Source organism: Saimiri boliviensis, chromosome X, assembly GCF_048565385.1.
Source record: "Saimiri boliviensis isolate mSaiBol1 chromosome X, mSaiBol1.pri, whole genome shotgun sequence".
Taxonomy (NCBI): Eukaryota; Metazoa; Chordata; class Mammalia; order Primates; family Cebidae; genus Saimiri; species Saimiri boliviensis.
The window spans coordinates 100,270,373-100,277,211 of NC_133470.1; the positions used below are offsets into that span (position 1 = coordinate 100,270,373).

Sequence of the window (6,839 nt, forward strand, 5' to 3'; positions counted from 1 at the left end):
TCGAGGCCAGCCTGGCCAAAATGGCAAAACCCCATCTCTACTAAAAATACAAAAAAAAAAAAAAAAAAAAAAAAAGTAAAAAGAAAAAAAAATAGTCTGGCTGCAGTGACTCAAGCCTGTAATCCCAACATTTTGGGAGGCTGAGGGGGGCGGATCATGAGGTCACAAGATCAAGACCATCCTGGCTAACATGGTGAAACCCCATGTCTACTAAAAAAAAAAATACAACAAAAAAATTAGCTGAGCATGGTGGCATGCACCTGTAGTCCCAGCTGCACCTGTAGTCCCAGCTGCTCGGGAGGCTGAAGCAGGAGAATCGCTTGAACCCAGGAAGCGGAGGTTGTGGTGAGCCAAGATCGCATCACTGCACTCCAGCCTGGGCAGCAGAGCCAGACTCAGTCTCAAAAAAACTTTTTAAATAGCCAGGTGTGGTGGCTGACGCCTGTAATCCCAGCTACTTGGGAGGCTGAGGTGGGTGGATCACCTGAGGTCAGGAGTTTGAGACCAGCCTGGCCAACATAGTGAAACCCTGTCTCTGTTGAAAATACAAAAATTAGCCGGGCATGGTGGCTCATGCCTGTAATCCCAGCTATTCAGGAGGTTGAGGCAGGAGAATCACTTGAACCCAGGAGGCAGAAGTTGCAGTGAGCCGAGATTGCACCACTGCACTCCAGCCTGGGCAACAGAGCAAGATTCTGTTTCAAAAAAAAAAAAAAAAAAAAAAAAGAAGAAGAAAAAGAAAAGAAAAGAAAGAATACTCCAGAGTCTAATACATTTGTAAAGTGCCGAGTTAGACTCAGACATTTCTTTACTACAAATGAGATTAGGAGACTTTTACACTTCACTAATGTACTTTGTAAAGCTGAGAAAGGAGGCAGTAGAAAGTAACCTTTTCCAAACTTATTTGACTAGACTAGTGTTCTACACAATGCACTTGGGGAAATGTTGATGTGCGCCATTAAAAAAAAAATTAACACAAAAAAGCATTTTTCCAGCCTGCATAGTTCACTCACCTCCCTTTCTGCCTCTGCTGCCACCATGGTGCCCATAAAGCTTGTGGCGAAGCGGGACCAAAAAAAAGAAGCAGGTTCTGAAGTTCACTCTTGATTGCACACCCACTCTGTAGAAGATGGAATCATGATGCTGCCAATTTTGAGCAATTTTTGCAAGAAAGGATCAAAGTGAACAGAAAAGCTGAGAGCCTTGCTTGAAGGGGTTGTGACCATCAATATGAGCAAGAGCAAGATTACTGTGACTTCTGAGGTGCTTTTTTTCCAAAAGATATTTGAAATACCTCACGAAAAAATATCTGAAAAATAATTATCTACTTAATTAGTTGTACGTAGTTGCTAACAGCAGAGAGTTAGGAATTACATTGCTTCCAAGTTAACCAGGATGCAGAAGAGGAGGAAGATGAGGATTAAAATTCATTTATCTTGAATATTTTGTATGAGCTCTTTTCTTTTTTAAGGTGCTGTTAAATTATATGAGTTCTTGAATAAAACTTGGGAACCAAAAACAGAAATAAAGCATTTTTCCATCCAAGACAAGAAAATAAAGAAAGAGCACCATTAGCGATATATGTCACTACTCTCCCTTGACCCCTCTCCCCAACTGTAGCAGCCACGTTTTGGCATTCAGATAAATAATATGTGGCTTAGCATGTTCTCACTGCATAATGCTCTCTCTGCATGCATGAGCTATTGTTGTATGAGACATTTACAAATCAACTGCCTCCTAGGTCTGGTAGAACATATATGAGAGAGAAGGAGGAATAGGAAACATTATATGTATACTACCTGCTAGGCACTGTTCTAAATATTTTATGTTAGTGGCAGGGTGTGGTGGCTTAAACCTGTAATCCCAGCACTTTGGGAGGCCAAAGTGGGTAAATCAACTGAGGTCAGGAGTTTGAGACCAGCCTGGTCAACATGGTGAAACCTTGCCTCTACTGAAAATACAAAAATTAGCCAGGTGTGGTGGCACGTGCCTGTAACCCCAGCTACTTGGGAGGCTGAGGCAGAAGAATTGCTTGAATCCTGGAGGCAGAGGTTGTGGTGAGCCAAGATCATGCCATTGCACTCCAGCCTGGGCAACAAGAGTGAAACTCCATCTCTAAATAAATAAATGAATAAATAAATAAATTTCAATGGGAAAAGAAAATTCCCTCTTCTGGAATTCCTTCCAAGATTAGACTTGACTGTTGAGAAACAAGGGGTTGAGACCTAACCTGAAATAAGGGGATTTTCCAAATTCTCCCATTTGGTATGGCTTTTTTTTTATTATTTATTTATGTATTGAGAGAGAGTCTCACTATGTTGCCCAGGCTGGAGTGCAATGGCACAATCTTGGCTCACTGCTTAAACCCAGGAGGTGGAAGTTGCAGTGAGCCAAGATTGCACCACTGCACTCCAGCCTGGGTGACAGAGCGAGACTCCACCTAAAAAAAATAATAAAAATAATACTATATTCTCAATCACTGAAGAAAGATTTGTTAAATGTCTTCAGAGTTCATTTCACTCTTTATTTTTTATTTTATTTATTTTATTTATTTTTTTTTTATTTTATTTTTTTTGAGACAGAGTCTCACTCTGTGGCCCAGGCTGGAGCACAATGGCATGATCTTGGCTCACTGCAAACTCTGCTTCCCAGGTTCAAGCAATTCTCCTGCCTCAACCTCCTGAGTAGCTGGGACTACAAGTATGTGCCACCACACCAGACTAATGTTTGTACTTTAAGTAGAGACGGCATTTCATCATATTGGTCAGGTTGGTCTTGAACCCCTGACCTCAGGTGATCCACCCACCTCTGTCTCCCAAAGTGCTGGGTTTACAGGCATGAGGTACCATGCCCGGCTCCTTCAGAATGCATTTCATTCCTTTCCCCAGATTACACTTCTATATTTCATCCAGAGATTAGAAGACTGGACTATATTTATTGGACTAGTAAATTGCCTGTTTCCATCAATTGTACTTTGGGTAAACTGCAGGATGTTGGATCAAGTAATCCTGACCCCGGCTGGATGATTCAAGGTACGCACACATTTCTAACACAAATTGTTCTCATTTTCTTTACAGTGACTCTGTAGGCAGAAAATATAATAGACCCTTAAGATAGAAAGCTAGAATGGTATAGTAGAAATACTACGAGTTTGGGGGCCAGACAGACCTCGGTTTAAATATCACTTGCACCACCTGCTAGCTGTGATCCTGAGAAAATTACTTTAGCTTGCTGGGCTGCCGTAGCCTCATTTATAAAATGGAGATAACCACTACAGGTAATACATAGGGACAAAAGCGAGGTATTCCTAATGTGGAATTGCTTTCAGAATGAGATTCAGAAGAATCATTTTATAATGGCTGTCAGACCATCTACAGAAATGACACAAACCAAGCATAATTTGTAAATGTTTGAGGAGATTTGAGGCCTAGTCCCAAATATGGTGATGAGGGTTTGGTCTCAGGAAAGCATATCTGAAGTTATAAAAAATAAGCCTTAGATGAAACTGAGTATAACAAAAGCTCAATCAAAAAAAAAAAAAAAATGATATATAGCTGGGCGCGGTGGCTCACAACTGTAATCCCAGCACTTTGAGAGGCCAAGACAGGTGGATCGCCTGAGGTTGGGAGTTTGAGACCAGTCTGGCCAGCATGGTGAAACTCCATCTCTACTAAAAAAATACAAAACTTAGCCAGGCGTGGTGCCAGCTACTCAGGAAGCTGAGGCAGGAGAATCCCTTGAATCCAGGAGGTGGAGGTTGCGATAAGCCGAGATCACGCCATTGCACTCCAGCCTGGGCAACAGAGAGACTCCATCTCAAATATATATATATATATATTTTATAGACTGTATATCATATATATACACGTGTATACGCATATAGACTGTATATGCATATATGCATATATATGATATACAGTCTATAAAAGACTGAAAAGGAAAATACATAGATCTACATAGTCATAAAAGGTTTTCCCTACTAAAAGAGTGTCTTAAAATCAGTCCTTTGGTGAAGCACCACTAATACAGTTTGGGGCCAAGAATACCTGACCCATGACCACAAACATCTGGTCCACGGGCAAGTAAAGAGTGTCGTGAATATTATCTTTTAATATCCCACTTCCGGCCGGGCATGGTGGCTTATGCCTGTTATCCCAGCATCTTGGGAGGCTGAGGCCGTTGGATCACCTGAGGTCAGGGGTTCAAGATCAACCCAGCCAACTTGGTGAAACCCTGTCCCTACTAAAAACAACAAAAATTAGCCGGGTGTGGTGGCAAGCGCCTGTAATCCCAGCTACTTAACAGGCTGAGGCAGGAGAATCGCTTGAACGAAGGGGAGGTTGCAGTGAGCCGAGATTGCGCCACTGAACTCCAGTCTGGGCAACAGAGTGAGACTCCATCTCAAAAAAAAAAAAAAAAAAAAAAAAAATCTCACTTCCCTTTACTCTGGGGTTATATGCTCACTAAGAATCTTTCTATTTATTCTATTTTATTTATATTTGCTTTCTCATATATCTTTACTAAATGCAAATGTGCTGACCAGCTAACATTAATGGTGTTGCCCTCTAGGTATTTTTATTTCTTCATATAAATTTATAAATTAATACTCTGGCAAGTACATTGGACCCACAGGAGTTTAGTTAGTATGGCTCTATTTCCCTTTGGTATACTTGCAAAATTAGAATTCAGAAGCAAGATTTTAAAAGACTGAGAAGAACCTAGTATTGCTGAGTGTGTAAAGAACAGCAGATCCTCAGATCTAGAAACCTTTCTGGAAACGATTTTGACAATGTCTTATTAAAATACGTGCACTCTTTTAACTGAATAATCCTACTTCTGGGAACTTTGCCCCAGGAGATAAATACATAAGTTAAAAAGTGAGGATGTTCATTAAAGCGCTGATTATATTAAAAATTAGACTTTTGGGTTGTTTTCATCAACAGGGCACTAAATACGTCAATTATGGCCTAACCTATAAATTGATTAAAAATATATTCTCTGAGCTGGGCATGGTGGCTCATGCCTGTAATCCCAGTACTTTGGGAGGCCAAGGCAGGCAGATCACCTGACATCAGGAGTTCGAGACCAGCCTGGCTAACATGGTGAAGCCCTGTTTCTACTAAAAATACAAAAAATTAGCCGGGCATGGTGGCACATGCCTGTAGTCCCAGTTGCCCCGGAGGCTGAGGCAGGAGAATCGCTTGAACCCAGGAGGCAGAAGTTGCAGTGAGCTGAGATCGCACCGTTGCACTCCACTTTGGGCAATGCGAGCAAAACTCCGTATCAAAAAAAAAAAAAAAAAAAAAAAAAGCGTTGTGCAATCAATAAAAAGAAAGATGTAACAACCTCATATTTATTGACATGGAAAGATATCCATGATATACACATTAAGTGAAAACAACACATGTAGTAGAATCCTGTTGGTACAAAGCTGCATACCTCTGAACACAGCAGGCGGTGTTTCCCTCAGATAGATACATAGATAGATAGGTAGATAGATAGATAGATAGATAGATAGATAGATAGATAGATTTTTGTTTTTTGTTTTTGGAGACAGAGTCTTGCTCTGTTACCCAGGCTGGAGTACAGTGGTGCAATCTGGGCTCACTGCAACTGCTGCCTACCGGGTTCGCACGATTCTCCTGCCTCAGCCTCTCAAGTAGCTGAGATTACAGGCGCCTGCCATCACACTTAGCTAATTTGTGTATTTTTAGTAGAGACTGGGTTTCACCATGTTGGCCAGGATGGTCTTGAACTCCTGACCTCAGGTGATCCACTCGCCTCAGCCTCCCAAAGTGTCCCTCATATATTATATAGAACATTACATTCCTATGAGTTTCTCCATGGTCTATGAAACGTTGCATATTATAATTATCTTCTGAAAAGTTACCATGCTCTTTAATACAGTGAATACTCTTGAAGTAATTGTTTTAACTTTGCTTAACCTAACATTACCCAAAGTAACCTCACTGTAGAATCCTGTTATCACATAATATCTTTTTTTTTTTTTTTTTTTGAGAAGGAGTTTCGCTCTTGTTACCCAGGCTGGAGTGCAATGGCACGATCTCGGCTCACCGCAACCTCCGCCTCCTGGGTTCAGGCAATTCTCCTGCCTCAGACTCCTGAGTAGCTCGGATTACAGGCATGTGCCACCATGCCCAGCTACTTTTTTGTATTTTTAGTAGAGACGGGGTTTCACCATGTTGAGCAGGATGGTCTCGATCTCTTGACCTCGTGATCCACCCGCCTCAGCCTCCCAAAGTGCTGGGATTACAGGCTTGAGCCACCGCGCCCAGCCTCAGAATACCTTTTAAAATACCGAGAGATTGGGTGCAGTGGGTCACGACTGTAATCCCAACACTTTGGGAGGCTGAGGCAGGTGGATCACCTGAGGTCAGGAATTCAAGACCAGCTTGGCAAACATGGTGAAACCCTGTCTCCACTAAAAATACAAAAATTTGTTGGGCATGGTGGTACACACCTATAATCTCAGCTACTCAGGAGGCTGAAGCAGGAGAATTGCTTGAACCTAGGAGGCCGAGGTTGCAGGGAACCAAGATTGTGCCACTGCACTCCAACCTGGACAACAGAGTGAGACTCCATCACAAAAAAAATAAACAAATAAATAAAAAATAAAAATAAAATACCAAACAAAAATAAATAAAGTAACAGACTACCGGTTATGGAAAACCCTTTGTGAAACACAGCCATCACAGAATATTCACTAGAATGTTTATAGTATATCTCTTTATATCTTTTTTTTTTTTTTTTTTTTGAGACTGAGTCTCAGTGTGTTGCCCAGGCTGGAGTGCAATGGCATGATCTTTGCTCACTGAAAC

General features: G+C 41.5%; 1 pseudogene; it reads left to right on the forward strand.

Annotated features, from left to right (window-relative positions):
* The first annotated feature begins 1,038 nt into the window (after positions 1-1,038).
* On the forward strand, positions 1,039-1,424 carry LOC101049650 (large ribosomal subunit protein eL22 pseudogene; annotated as a pseudogene).
* The last annotated feature ends 5,415 nt before the right edge of the window (positions 1,425-6,839 follow it).